The sequence below is a fragment of the Ursus americanus genome, chromosome 17 (genome assembly GCF_024610735.1).
Source record: "Ursus americanus isolate L20-20 chromosome 17, mUrsAme1.1.p, whole genome shotgun sequence".
Lineage (NCBI taxonomy): Eukaryota > Metazoa > Chordata > Mammalia > Carnivora > Ursidae > Ursus > Ursus americanus.
Window position 1 is genome coordinate 45,073,940 of NC_142143.1, and position 15,985 is coordinate 45,089,924.

Below are 15,985 nucleotides of genomic sequence, written 5' to 3' on the forward strand. Positions count from 1 at the left end.
ATATATAAAATATATATTAAAAATATAAAGAAAAAATAAAAAACACAATATATGACAAAAAATATCCACTGAATGGGATTAGCACAGAATTCATATGACAGAAGAAAGAATTACTGAACTCAAAGTCATTTGAAGTTATACAAATTAAAGAACAGGAAGAAATGATTGAAAAAAATTTGCAGCCTCAGGGCCTGAGGAACAATATCAAAAGATATAACATTGTATAATTGGAATCCCAGGAGAAGAGAAGAGAGAAAATGGAGAGAACAAGATATTTGAAGAAGTAATGGCTGAAATTTTCTCAATTTGGTAAAAGAAAGAAATTTATAGCTTCAAGAATCTCAGAGAACCCCAATCAGGATAAATCTGCAGAAAAGCCACACCCAGTCATAGCATAGTGAAACCCAAGGTGAATAGAAAATCTTGAGAGAGAGGGCTGAGAAGAATGACACATTGTGTAAAGAGGAACAATTTAAATGTTCAAATGAATTCAAACAATTTAAACAACCCCATCAGTAACAAGGAGGTTAGAAAACACAAGAACAATATACTTAAACTGCTAAAAGAAAAAACAGAAAACCCAGAATTCTATAGTCAGCCAAACATATCTTTCAATAATGAAGGCAAAATAAGCACATTTTCAGTTTACAAACAAACAAGAGAATTCATTGCTAACAAACCTGAGCTGCAAGAAATGCAAAAGCAAGTTATTTAGGAAGATGGAAAATGAAAACAGATAGAAATTCAGATCTTTAGGAAAGAAGGAAAAGCATTTCGAATGGTAAATATATAGGTAAATAAGTATTTCCCAGCATTTGATATGCAAATATTTTTTCTCAATGTAGTGTAACTTTACAATAATGTATATAAATATATGTGAAAGAGTAATAGATCAAAAGTTTCAATGGACACACCAAGATACAATAGAGTCCCCATTCCAAAGGGTACCATAATCTAGATGCAGATTTTGAAAGGAAATAGCCAAGAATATGTTAGATGATTCACCCATGTTAAAAGTATAAAAGGTTTGGAGTTTTGGAAGGTTGAAAGATTTTTAATGATGATTAATTTAGAGATAGCTATGTTGTGCTGTAATTACCAACATTTACCATCTAAAGGGATTGGAGTAGGGGACCTGACACTTAAGTCCAATGAAAGGGGCCTCAATGGGACCATTTGGCTAGCTTGATATGTGTTTCCCATGATTGAAGGGCACAAGTAGTTTTATTTGCTTTTTATTTGCTAATTCCGTTTTATTGAAATACACATATAGTAAAAACCTTTCTTTTTTAGGTATACAGTCCTATGAACTCTGAAAATGTATATAGTCCTATAAATAACACCACGTCATTACCTCCAAAAGTTCTATAGTGCTCTTTTGTAGCCAATTTCCTTATACTCTCAGCTACTAACAAACACTGATTTGATTTTTGTCCCTATAGTTTTGTCTTTTTGAGAATGTCATATAAATAGAATCATATAGAATATAGCTTTTTGTGTCTGCCATTTTTCAATTTTCATATTGCTTTTGAGATTCATTTGTGTTGTTGCTTATATCAGTAGTTTTACCGATGAATTTGTCCTAATCACCAAATGATTATTTTGGGGTTGTTCCCCAGTCTTTCGCAATTATAAATAAAGCTGTTTTAAGAATTTACCTATGGATCTTTGTGTGAACATGTCTTCATTTCTCTTGGGCTAGAAGTGGGGTTTCAGTGGGCAATATGTTAAGTATATGTTTAACTTTATTAGGTTGCTGTTTGACTCTACTTAGCAAATCAGCAAGACGGTCCTTCAACAGCTTTAGCAGGAGGCTGAAAGAGTGCCATCTGCTCTACCAGAGTTTGCTGGATTAAGGAATACATGAGTACTTACTATAAATCAGATAACCTTTGTATCAGTTATTTATTACTGCTTAAACAAAACAAAATGCAAACACCAGCCCAAAATATAGGAGCTTAACAACAAGAAGCATTTATTTGCCTACAATGCTGCAATTTGGGCAGGACTCAGGGCTGCCTTGTCTCTGTCATGTTGACTGGAGTGTCTTCACTCTGTGTTGCTGGAGAATCTAAAATGTCTTCACTCCTGTATCTGGTGCCTCATGGCATGACTGAATTACCTGGGGTCTGGCAGAGCTTCTCTCTCCAGCAGAGTAATTGGACTAATTTACATGATGACTCAGACTTCAAAAGTGTAAAAATGGAAGCTGTAAGTTCTCTTAAATTCTAGGCCTGGAAGTCACATAGCATCAGTTTTGCCTCATTTTATTAGGATCATCCCAGTTTCAAAAGGAAGGAAAATAGACCCCATTTCTTCATGGGAGGAGTGAAAAAGTCACATTGCAAAAGGGAAATGGGATGAGGGGTGAATGTTAAAGCTAGCTTTAAAAGCAATTGGCTTAGCCAGCACTGCATCTGTACTAGATTCTATCCAATATTGCCACTTGGAAGGGTAATAAGGAACTCAGAAGAAGGGAAGTGGAGATGTGCTGTGAGGTTCTAGGAGCTGGGAAAGAGTAATTAACTACCAGAATAAAATCCATTCACCCAGATCAAGGGCACTAAAGTTGAGAAGCCTTTAACAGGGTTGGAGATTTCCAAAGAGCCAATAAAAATGTCCCATGTGAAAAAAGTCAGTTATACATCTTCCAGTCCCAGAGAGCAGAAAGCCACCTCACAACAGTAATAGTCTCATTCTTTTCATATCTTTTCTCATTCTTTTCATATCTTCTCCCTTTCTCATCCCGACTTCAACCCTGTTGGAAACAGAAAATCAGAAACCATTGTTAATATGCTAGGGGAAAAAGGAGGAGTTCTCTTACTCCCAACTTGCTTATGTCCAGCCTGCAGCAGGCCCTTGTTGGGAGAGGCGGAAAGATTTTAATGTTAAAACAATTTTGGCATTTTGGTTATTATCTTTTGTTGGTCATTTATAATAATGCACTCAGACTGTATTTGTGACCTAACATGATTATAAGACTTTACTTAAGGGTGGCCAGAAAATATAGGCGGCCTGCCTGAGCTTTAATCCAAGGGCAAGAGAAATACAACTCACATTGAAAAGCTTAAAAAGAGTAGTGGGAAACAAATTATTTAAAATATCAGTTATCTTGTTAGGTCTGCAATAGGTGAGTTTTCATGATAGTTAAAGAATCATTTAAAGAGTGAAAAATTCAATTAACCAGATATCTGGTATCTCATGACATATACTAGAATGTTCTATCATTTAACCAACTGTGTAATCATAGGCAAGTCGATCTCTCTGTGCCTTATATTTTTTTCGTGTGTAAATGAGATAAATTATATCTGTCTCGTTGGGTAGATTAAGTGCTTAGAACAGTGCCTGGCAAATACTAGTTGTTCAGCAAATGACAGTTATCATCATCATCTGCCCTAAATTGTTTTGCTGAATTGAGTTTTTTAGCAAGTCAGTTTTTCATTTTCCTTTTCTAAGTAGATACTCATCTTTGGACTTTAAAAAATAATAATGTTTTTATAATGAAATGATATCCTTAAAATGATTGACATAATGACTGGAACATAGTAAGTGTTCAATAAATGGTAGTTGTTATAGTCACTTCAAACACCTTCACTGTTCTTTCTTCCCTCCATGTACTAGCTATATACCATGCTGGTGCTCCATTTAACCTCTTTGAATCTCAGTTTCTTTATGTGTAAAATAGGCCTTTTACTTAATTTACCTACCCCACAGGGCTGTTATGAGGAATAAGATCGTTTTTGTGAAAATACTTACAAAACACTCTACAAATATGAGTTAGCATTCTTGTTTATTGTACAAGTTACTTCTTTTTTATATTATATTTACATCTCTTTCAAATGACTTTGAATGATACGCAATATTTTTTCTGTAAGAAAACAGAGCTGAAATCTCTATTGGCATATAAACTGCTTTCTAAAAGTAGTTGTATATTTTCTAGCCCTTACACGTAGATGCTGTGATTGCACGGGATGTACACCATCCCACTAGCCTGCCAGTTTTTCTTCTTTTTGTTGCTGAGCTACTCTCCTACCTCACCTGGAATTTCTTGATTAGTGTTTCTAGAAGGATGGACAAGAAAGTTCTAACATCTGATAACACATTCATATTTTACCTGAAGAGATAATGCAAACTTAGGCATTGAGAGAGGGGACTGTCTCCCAAAATTTCTCAGAGTGAATTAATTGATTAACTAGCCCAGAGTTAGCTAAGAGCATCCATCCTACAAGTGTGAGATTGTAAGATGGGTACATTTCAGCAGAAGAGCAAAACATGATCACAACCATCTAAGAATAAATAGCTCAACAAGCTTTTATTCTATTTATGCTCAACAGACGGTGGCTGCTTCCCTGAGATGCCTCCCACCAGATGGTGACTTCTCAGTTCATTTTTAACTACCTGCAAAATCATGGCACATGGCTCTGACCTCATTTCATTTTAGAATTCACCTTTTGTTTTAGCAGTATATCACTATCACTTCTGATTTCCATCTGGGCAAAAAAGTTCTTCAAAAGGCAGGATGTCAAAGTCATGGGCAAACACATATGCACATGAATATATTTTCTTTTACAAACAACTTACTCTTCATAATCCATCTGTAATAATGGGCAACTGATTTTTTGTTTCAGACCAGGTTCCGCTCTCTACATATATATTAACAATTATCTCTATTGACTTATTGACTCAGAAATGAAAACTGATTTTAAATTATTCTAAAGAAAACCTAATTATGAAGACATTGGAAGTTCTCTCTATATAATGCATTGTAAAGTCAATCCAATAGATTGGATTATCTACATCAATCCTCATTCCCCAAATTTCCCTTTGTTAGTATTCATGACTGAGAATTGACAGCACAATTATATATTAAGCCTCTAGGAAAATCAGGGTAAGGAGTCACTAGGGACCTTAGCCATCACTCTAATCAATTACTTTGTTTTGCCTGAATTTATGACCTCACATTGCCCCCTTAAAATTAGCCTGGAGAAAATGCCTTTTTTTTAAAGTAAACTCTACTCCCAACATGGAGTTTAAACTCATGCCTCTGAGATCAAGAGTCGCATGATCCACCGACTAAGCTAGACAGGTGCCTGAGGAACAGAGATATCTTAGAAGTAGGTGCTGCTTGTAGGAAAAGGTATACAGCCTGTAGAAGGATCAGGATCTGCTCATCACTACTATTGGGAAAATAACTCACAATAAGCAAAAGATGGGCTATTTTGTTATTTTCTTGAATGCAATTTAGCAACTGATGTTTCAGAGAAATGACAGTGATATACTGCTCTGCCATCAAATATAAATTCATCTCAACTATTCTCATCTTTCTTTTCCAGGGTGAATTGATTATTGTACTGAGTACAACAAACAGGTAACTGGGGGAAATGATATGTATATATAAAAAATAATATTAGTTAAAAAGAAATGAAAATATTTATGATATAGTTTCATAACTAATGATAAATCACTACCAGCATCATATGGAGAACTTTTATTGCTGTATACTTTTTAAATTTTCAGATTTTATAGTATAGAACATTATAGCTATTACTCCAAAAAACATGAAGTTGAAAAAGAACATTTGAGAATAACTTGTCCAGCATCCTAGTTTTACATATGGGGAAACTAAAACCCACAAAGATTAGGTGACTTTCCCAAGAACAGACAGCTAACTTATGGCAGAAGATCATACCAAATGTGATCCCACATCTTCTGACTCTTAGTTTTGCATTCTTCTCACTCCCATGCATACCATACGGATAATTGCTTTTATATTAAAAATTAATTCATGCACATAGTTAAAATTATACTAAAAGTGTAGTCCTCCATCTTAGACACGCATTAAACTTATTTGGAGACGGGTGCCTGGGTAGCTCAGTCAATTGAATGTCAGACTCTTGATTTCAGCTCAGGTCATGATCTCAGGGTTGTGAGATCAAGCTCCGAGTTGGGCTCCACACTCAGAGTGGAGTCTGCTTGAGATTCTCTCTCTCTCTTTGCCCTTCCCCCTGCTCACTCTCTCTCTCTCTCTTTCAAAAATAAATAAATAAAATCTTTAAAAAAAATTAGCTGGAGAGCTGTTAAAACTATCAACACCAGACTGTATTCAGATCAATTATATCACAACGTCTGCCAATGGGATCTAGGCATCACTAGTTTTCAAGGTTCCCCAGGTGATTGCAATGAGCAGCCAAGTTTGAGAATCACTGTACAAAAGTAATTATAATAGTTATAATTGTCTTTTGCCTAACTCCTTCTAATTCCCTAGTCTACTTCCTATGGTAGTTCTCAAAGTTAGGGCCTAGGACCAGCGGCATTGTTAAGAGCATCTTAGAAATGCATATGCATGGAGTACATGCCAACCTACTGAATCAGAATCTTTGAGGATGGGACCTAGTAAACTATGATTCTTACTCATGTTAGAATTTGGGAATCCCTACCCTATAGGCTTCCATTTTCAACTATTTTTAGTGATTTTCTCTGTATTTACCTCCATCTCTGAATATGCTTATAATACTATTTCTTGTTTTGACAATTTTCTAATTCATCTATTGACTTCCTGCTATGGCAAATCAGAATTTATTCAGTTCTTTGTACTTTTTCTCCTGCCCTCATCCTTCCAGTAGTTATGTCATATTTTTTTTTTTTGCTGAATCAATCGGTCTGTGTTTACATTATGAATACTATAAAAAGTTTCCTAGAAAACCTAGCTAAATCTATGTTTATATGCTTTTTCTTATAGTTATTGTTTTTCCTGAGATTAATACTTGCTTGGTTGGTTTATTGGTTTGTTTTCTATATATCTATTCTTATTTTTTCGTACATACTCCACTATATCTCTTATGCCTACTAATATCATTTTCAAAATATCCAGCTATGAGATTTTGTGTCCATCCCATTTGGAATCCTATGCTCCTCAGCCCTCCATCCTCCTGTTCTGATTTGGACTGCTTATTCTCTGAAATCTGTGATACAGCTGATATCCTAGAACTTGGCATCATCCTTGACCTCTTTCTCTCACGCTATCTTCAGTCTGTAGGCAAATCTACTGCTTCTACCTTCAAAATGTATCTGGAATCTGATGCCTTCTCTTGATCTCCTCTGCTACCATCCTGTCCTAATCACCATCATCTCTCACCTAGACTGATCAAAATTGTTTCCTTAATTCTTCCACCCATCACCCCCCCTTCAAACTATACTCCACACTGTGGCCTTTAAAAACATAGCTGAGATCATGTTTCATGTATTTATAGCTAAGTGTAAATAAATAAAAGAGCTACGTGTTGTTTGTGAAATGTTTGTTACTTCATGTGTATGGGCTGGGTGGAGATGGGCTGGGGGAGAGGATAGGTGGACAGATTATGGGTGTGATAATTCCATATATCTTCTCACTGATTGCCCTGTAGTAGATCTATGTTATGGGGAAAATAAACAAAAAAATGAAACATTTATATAGCGAATACTTACTATGCACTGTAAGGATACAGAAATAGAACATTTGATGCTAGCCTGTGAAAATTTACAAATTTTTATAGGAGATAAAACATGTACATACATTACACTGGACAAAGCAAGGTTGGATTATATGTGGAAACTAGTGTTATAAGGCATCCTTAGAAATTCAGAGAGTGTATCATTTTGGCTGACTAATCAGGAACACTATACAGAAGGCAGGATTTGTGTTGGGATTTAAAATATGGGCAATATTTTCATGTGCAGAGACTAGATGGAGAAATTTTAGAATGAGGTAATGCTAACAGTAAAGTATGGAGCAAAGAAATATAAGGAATATAGATTAGGACAATTTGACTGATATATTGAAACTGTGCCAGGGAGTAGCTGAAAATAAAATGCAAAAGGTAGATAGGTTTTTATTGATGTTGAGCATTTAGTGGATTGGTTACCCTTTTTAAAAATTGATTTAATTAATCCTTTGTATATTATGGGTAATAATAATAGCTCTCAGCTAACCCAAGAAAGTAGATTTTATTGTCTCCATTTTATAGACAAAGAAACTTGAAACCCAAAAGGGTTAAGTAATTTGCCTAAGGTCAGAACACTAGAATGTGGTATACCTAGTATTTGAAACTATGCAAGCTCATTCTTGAGCCTGTGTTCTTAAATACCACCTATACTGGCTTTATTTGCCTATTATTTATGTGGCAAATACTTTCTCCATTTTTCATTTATCATCTTAACTTTGTGTATGGTATCTTTCACTGTGTCGACATTTAAAATTTTTATGTAGTCACATTTTCAATATTTAAAAAAATTATTTACTCAGTCTTGTTTCATACCAAGAAAAGCTTAGTATGGAGAGTAATAAAAATATTCTTCTACTGAGTACACTTGTCATGATGAGCACTGGGTTATGTATGGAATTGTTGAATCAATATACTGTATACCTGAAGCTAACATAACACTATATGTTGGGTGCGTGGATGGCTCAGTCAGTTAAGCGTCTTCCTTTAGTTCAGGTCATGATCTCAGTGTCCTGGGATGGAGTCCTGTGTTGGGCTCCCTGCTCACTGGGGAGTCTGCTTCTCCCTCTGCCTGCCACTCTCCCTGTTTGTGCTCACTCACTCTCTCAAATAAATAAATAAAATCTTAAAAAAAAAAAAAAGAAAGAAAAACTATGTTAACTACACTGAAATTAAAATTAAAAAATAAAAATAAAACATATTCTCCTACTGTATTTTATTCTGAAGTTTTAGGTTTCATTTTTAACTTTATGATAATTAATCTTGAATCTTTTTACTGTGTGTGTCTATGGTCTGAGGTAGGGATCTAACTTTATTTTTGCCCCAAATGGAGAAATATGTTATTTCAAATTATTCCAAAAATATGTTCTTTCTTTAGTGAGTTGACTTGCCACCTTGATATAGTTGATGTTCAGAAATTAGCCATGTTGCCACACAGTATACCAATTAGTGTTTCATTATGATTAGGCATTCTTTTAGAAATCCAACCCTGGAAGGAATACCAATTGGAAACACTACACTGTAAATTAGTTAGATAATGTTGGTTTCTTAATACCCAGCTGTGATAATGTATCCAAGAACAGAAATTTTGGCTCTGGAGGTCAAATCTTCCAAAGGAAAAAGATGATGAAAGAAGAAAAGTTGATTTTTAATTTAGGGTGTGGGTGGGAGAAACTACTACCTTCTTCACAATTTGGTCTTTCATAGGCAAAATTCTCACATTTTGGATGACAATAATTAGAGAACATCTGGCACCAGTTGAAGTAATGAGGATTTATAACCTGACTTTTTAGTAAGCAAATCTTTCCAAATTTTTCTAATATTCCCCAGCTTTGGACCAAAGGAAAAACCATCAAACAAAACAACCATAAAGATAAATAGTGCAATGAAGGCAATTTCCCTGGAAATGTGAAATTTAAGACGGATTCTGGGGGGAAATGACAAATCTTTTCATTTCCTCCAGGACAAGATCATACATGTATATCAGTGGTCCTTCTGTATAGAGTAGCAAGAAATCTACATGCACATATTGAATAATTTCCCCCCATTTCACTATGTGCGTGCTCTGAACAATTAATGTCCTTACTTGCCTTCGCAATGGTTCAGTGTGATCTAACACAGATTCAACCATCTGTCTGTGTTTTCTTCCATTTGCAACATTTGTTCTTCCTGCTGATCTGACTGCTTCTTTTCTCTGCTTTCTGATTCAGACAAAGCAATCTGTTCCAGAAACGTACTTGTTAGCCAAAAATGAGTACCTTGGACTACAGAAATATAAAACTCACCCCAGCTAGCATTTAAGAAAACCGCTCTTTTGTTTTTTAAGTATATTGCCTGGCAAGCATTCCAAGTTCTTAATGACAGACACTTTTTAACTAGTTGACAAAATCAAATATATATAAATCTAAAACCATGCTTGGAAGAAATAAACAGTTTTCTTTGGACATGGCTCTGAGGATCACTAGTGTCCTGTTTCAGTAAAGTTTCAACATTCCTTCTTGAGATGTGCATCTGAGAACATCCAACTGAAATCACTTACTTTCTTCTTGAAGTACTTTCTTTGGTGGTTCTCTCAATGTGAGTCTTTTAGTGGTAAATCCTCTCAGTTTTGCTTTTTTTGTGGGTTTTTTTTGATAGTATATCTCATTTTCATTCTCAGAAAATCATTTCAATTATATATTATTTCAGTATCTTCTAGCTCCCATTATCATTATTAAGACATCAGCTGCCAGAGTAACTTCCTTGTGGGGAATCTATCTTTTCTTTCTAGCTGTTTTTAAGATCTTCTTCCTGTCTTTGTTGTCCTGCAACTTCACGCTATGTATCTATGTGGGTTTTGTAATTTTTATTTTATACTGCTTGGAATTTATTGGGCTTCCTGAAAGTGATGGCCAATGTCATTCATCGATTTTAAAAAATTCTTAACCTTTATTTTTTCATATGTTGCTTTTACTTATTTGAGTTACCTCTTCCAGGAATTCTAATTAGCCCTTCTCACTTTATACTTTATGTTTACAAAACTCTCTTTAGTGTTTTACACCTATTTGTCTCTCTGAGCTGGCAATCTGAATATTTTTTCAATTCTGTAATCCCATTATTTATTCTAATCAGCTGTATCTAATCTGCTTTTTAATCCTTTGGTTGAGTTTTAAATTTTATTAATTACATTCTTCACTTTTAGAAGTTCAGTATGGTTAGTTTTCAAATCTTCCTGATTAGTTCCTATTGTCTTTTTCTTATTGCTCATGTATTTCAATCTCTTTTATATTTCTGTAAACATATCAAGTATAGTTATTTTATATTTTTGTCTGATAATTCCAATATAAGAAGTTTTTCAGTGTCTGGTTCTCTGGTATATTATCTGCTTTCATTTCTGGTGGATTGCCTTTTTTTGTGTTTGTGATTTTTAAATTATTATTAAATAATACTTAGAATTCTATCTGGAGAAATTTGGGCTAGCCTAACATAAGAGCATGCTCTTCCATGGAGGGTTTGTGTTTTCTTTTCCAGGGGCCTAGAAACACAACACACCAATTCCACTTAAATTTCAACATTCCATTAGAACAAATTTAGGCTCCAAACCCTTGTGAAGGGCCATGATATTGTGGAGAGACTTTTTTTTAAAAACTTCTACCCAGAGCCAATTCTGAGAAGAATCATCTATTTTATTATCAGCAGGATCAGTTTTCTTTTTTCAAAAATTTCATTCTTGCCTTGAAATTATAGGCCTCCCAGGATTCCATCTTTATACAGTATGATCTCTGATCTACTCAAGACTCTTCCTACATACTCTTCTGCATAATAGTTCTAAGCTACCCTGACTCATGGTTGGCTAAGAATTTGATGACTTCAGGGTTCAAGTATGTTTCTAATCTTGTGTTCCTTGCTTAAGCCTGTCTTCAGGAGATTTCCATTATTTTGTTGCAGACTCATTAAATAATTTTAAATGAATTATCTTTAATTTTAGAGAAAAGTTTTAGCTGTCCTGTGGCAGGAAGGTTTTAAGATCTCTAATCCACCATATTGCCATACTACTGACATTTTTATTTCTCTTTCACTTTTGAAGGATAATTTCACTAGATATAGAATTGCTTCTAAGTTGATTTTTTTTCTTTAAGTGTTTTAAATATTTCACTCCACCCTCTTCTTGCTTGCATAGTTTCTAATAAGAAGCCTGCTGAAATTCCTCGGTAAGTAAGGTCTTCTTTCCCCTGGCTTCTTTCAAGATTTTCTCTTTGTCTTTGGTATTCTGAAATTTAAATATGAAATGCCTAGGTATGGGGGGGTTGTTTGTTTCTTTTTATTTTTGTATCACTATTGTTGGTGTTCTATGAGCTTGCTGGATCTGTTGTTTAGCATGTCATTAATTTAGGAAGATTATTGGTTATTACTGCTTCAGATATTTCTCTTGCTCTGTTTCCTCTTTCTTCTCCTTCTGGTGTTAAAATTATACATATGGTAGACCTTTTGCTATTTTCCTCAGTTCTTACATGTTCTGTTCCATTTCTTCTATTCTTTTTTACTCCTTGCTTTTCAGTTTGGAAAGTTTCTATGGATCTATCTTCGAGTTCACTGATTTTTTCCCCAGCCATGTTGAGTCCACTGAAGGCATTCTTCACTTTTTTTTTTTCATTTTAAAATTATTTTTATCATTTCTTTCGATTCTTTCTGAAAGTTCCCATTTTTCTGCTTATGTTACCCATCTGTTCTTGCATGTTGTCTACTTTTTCCATTAGAGTCCCTAACATATATTTTAAATTTCCTATCTTATAATTCAAACATCTGTGACATATCTGAGTCTGGTTCTGATGGTTGCTTTGTCTTTTCAGACTGTGGTTTTACTTGCCTTTTAGCGTGCCTTGTAATTTTTTTGTTAAAAGTCAGATATGTTGTATTGGGTAATTGCAACTGAGGCAGACAGGCCTTTAGAGAGAGATTGTATGTTACTCTGGCTAGGAGATGTACTGTTTAATGTTCACATTTCTCTAGAGCTATTATATTTTGGTCTCTCTTCTGAGGAGGTACCAGTGGGTGTAGAATTTTTTCAGCTGCAATCCCTTATTATTATACTAGAGCTTTACTGGTATGGTGGTAGAGTATGTTGGAGGAGGAGCATTTTATGATTATCTAATTGAGTCTCACTCTTAGTGGGCTTATGCCTTGGGAACTGTGGTCTTCACAAGTATTTCTATTCCTTCTTCAGTTGAATAGTTTTTACCCCATATTCCTACTCTCTGGCTGCAATGTTCTCAATCTATTTTCTTAAAGCCTTGCCCCCTGTGAGTAAGGGTTTTGTTTGTTTTTTCCCTCTTTTAAGACAGGAAGGTAAAAGGGGTCTGGAATGAGGAGGAATTCCCTTTCCTCTCCTGGGATAAGTTTGCAAAATTGTGCTTTGGCAACAACTTTTTCCCTGGAGAGTAGTCTTTTTTTTATGAAGACTCTGGGTGTGGTTTGCAATTGTTACCTTTCCCACCCCTCACTCACCCATTGCCAAAACCAAGGATGAATTTTTGTGGGATCCTTACCATGAGCACTTGATGGGGTTTCTGGACAGAGAACCCATAAAAGTGTGGGAGCCCCTCAAGACCGCAGTTCCTAGGGGTTTTTCATTCTCATACTAGTCCAAACACAACCTTTAGCAAATTGTCAGAATTGCTATTTAAGTGTACTTACCAGTTTATTTCTCCAGTGGTTTCTGCTTCAGGTAGGCAGATTTTGATTGCTCTTTTTCTCTGGTACCTGCCTTTCCAGAATTCAGGGTATTGGTTTGCAATAAGGCATCAGTTCTCAGATGGATCCAAGAAATGTCACTGATTTTTCAGTTTGTCCAGATTTTTCTTGTTGTAAGAATGGCAGTGAAAACTTCCAAGTTCTTTACATGTCAGAGCTGAAATTAAAAGTTTCACTATTGGGGTGCCTGGGTGGCTCAGTCGGTTAAGTGTACAACTCTTGATTTTGGCTCAGGTCATGATCTCGGGGTCATGGGATCAAGCCCCACACTGGGCTCTGTGCTCAGCGTGGAGTCTGCTTATCCCTCTTCCTCTTCTCCTCTCCCCCTTCCAAATAAATAAATAAATAAATAAATAAATAAATAAATAAATAAAATCTTTTAAAAAAAAAAGTTTTATTACTGGGGCACCTGGATGGCTCAGTGGGTAGGGCATGTGATTCTTGATCTCAAGGTAGTGAGTTCAAGCCCCACACTGGGCATAAAGCTCACTAAAAACAAAACAAAACAAAAAATTTCACTATTGACTTACATTTTCTTTGCAGTTTGGGTGTTTTGTTTTCAAACAAAAGAAAAGAACATTGACTAACTTATATAAAAAAGTATTTGTGGGACATCTGGGTGACTCAGTTGGTTAAGTGTCCAACTCTTGATTTCAGCTCAGGTCATGGTCTCAGGATTGTGAGATTGAGCCCCAAGTCAGGCTCCATGCTAGGCATGCCTCCATGGTAGGCATTTGCTTAAGATTTTCTCTCCCTCTCCGTCTGCCCCTCCTCTCTCCCCAGCTTGTGTGCTCTCTCGCTCTCTCTCTCCAAAAAAAAGGGGGGAGGGATATTGGGATATTGAGAACCAAGACAGCTCTGGGGCATTAATTAATAAGAACTATAGGGAAAAAACTTTTGGAGGGAGGTGGGTGGAAGATGGGCTAAATGGGTAATGGGTATTAAGGAGGGCACTTGTGATGAGTACTGGGTGTTCTATGTAAGTGATGAATCACTAAATTCTACACCTGAAACCAATTTTACCATATATGTTAACTAACTTGAATTTAAATTAAAACTTGAAATTACAAAAAAGAAAAAAAAAAGAATGATAGGGACAACTATAAAAACCACTATAGTTGTTGTTTTATCAGCAACACTTTAGTTAGGATACCTCCACTGAGATGAGTGAATTTCAACTACTTTCAGTACCTTAATTAGTATATTCAGGATTCAAATTTTAGGAATTCAGGGAAGGAGGTAGCAGAATTTTCTCAAATCCTTATGCAAAAGTAGGCCAAGCAACTAGATAGCAAAACTATTTGGAGAGGATTTTTAACAGAACTAGATGATGGATGTCCTCCCAAACCCCAAAACACCAATATCTATAGGTCTGTGTGTTATCACTGCCTTGGTAGAAGAAAGCTGGGGGAAGCAATAAGGCATGTGACAGAACTAAGGAACAGCGTAATACCTGAATAGCCAACAGGTATTCCTGGAAATTACAGTGGATCAATTTGAAAACAGCAGCTGCAGCTGGGAAGAATTTTGCCCAATCCAGTAGATGGTAAGGCATGATGTAAAGACTGCTGGAAGAGTCTATATCCAATTCTCAAAATTAATTCACCAGAGTTTTCTTGCAATACTGAGCCACACACTGAAAGAGAAACTTCTGAGAGTAACAAGTTTTAAGAATAGTGGCAACAGAGACTTAAAAAGGGCAAGATTCAGAAAATAATGGGAGAGGGAGAAAGCCAGAAAATCTTAGAATAAACCTCTAATTTTTTTAAACACTATGTGATAAAACAACAGAAAGAGCTTTATATAGGGGCACCTGGGTGGCACAGTTGGTTAAGCGTCTGACTCTTGGTTTTGGCTGGGATCGTGATCTGGGGGTCCTGGGATGGAGCCCCGTATTGGGCTCTAGGCTCTATGCGGAGTCTGCTTGGGAATCCTTTCTACCTTTCCCTCTGCTATTCCCCCTCTGCCCCTCGTGTTCTCTCTCTCTCTCTCAAATAAATACATCTTTAAGAAAAAAAAAAAGAAAGAGCTTTATGTAGTTAGACAAGCTATCTGCAACAACCCTCCTTCTTATAGTTTGAGAAAATTAAATTCATATAAAATTGTATAGAAAAGAATCACAGTCAAATCGCTTACAAAGTTACTGTAACATAAGGAAGAATAAGGAACAGTTAATTTCCTTATAGACAATGAATCATGAAAAACACATACAAAAATCAGATCAGTGCTGTAATACTCTATTTCAAAACAAGCTAAAAGACATTAAGAAAATGATGCAAGGCATAAAAAATACATAAATCAGAATCAGAAAAGATCAGAAATAAGGTGACACTCTCAAGACAAAATTAAAAACAAAAGAAAATATAATTTTAGAAAAAGATAACTCAAAGATAATGTAAGCATTAATAAACATATCAAATACTTCTTTAATAGAAAAAGAAGTAAAAAGGATGCAAATTTTGAAAAGGAAGAAGAAATAAAAAAGGGAAAGAAATTTAGAAAAAAATGACAAATATTAAAGACAGGTAAAGAAGAGCCAATATATAAAGACTTTGTGGCCCAACAGTCTATATTGTATAATATATTGTAATATGTAGCACAGACATATAAAACGTGGGGGAAATTGGCACAGCACAAACATTTTAAACTGAACTAATATTAATTGGTATTGGTATTGGTATTCTGAGACTACTGTGTATGTATGTGGGATAAAACAAATGAATAATTATGGGATATTATGACCTGTGTTCTTGAAAAATGGGACTCAGTAAGGAAGA

General features: G+C 35.3%; 1 protein-coding gene across 22 annotated transcripts in view; it reads left to right on the top strand.

Moving 5' to 3' along the window:
* LOC123787133 (uncharacterized) overlaps positions 1–15,985 on the top strand; it is a 190,105-nt gene that overhangs the window by 44,059 nt on the left and 130,061 nt on the right. For 17 of the 22 annotated variants that reach the window (XM_087868947.1, XM_087868952.1, XM_087868938.1 and 14 more), the window contains one exon: positions 5,334–5,368. The exons of the other annotated variants lie outside the window; for them this stretch is intronic. The gene's annotated coding sequence lies outside the window, so the exon portion shown is untranslated. The remainder of the gene's footprint in view (positions 1–5,333; positions 5,369–15,985) is intronic. 22 annotated transcript variants of the gene reach the window in all.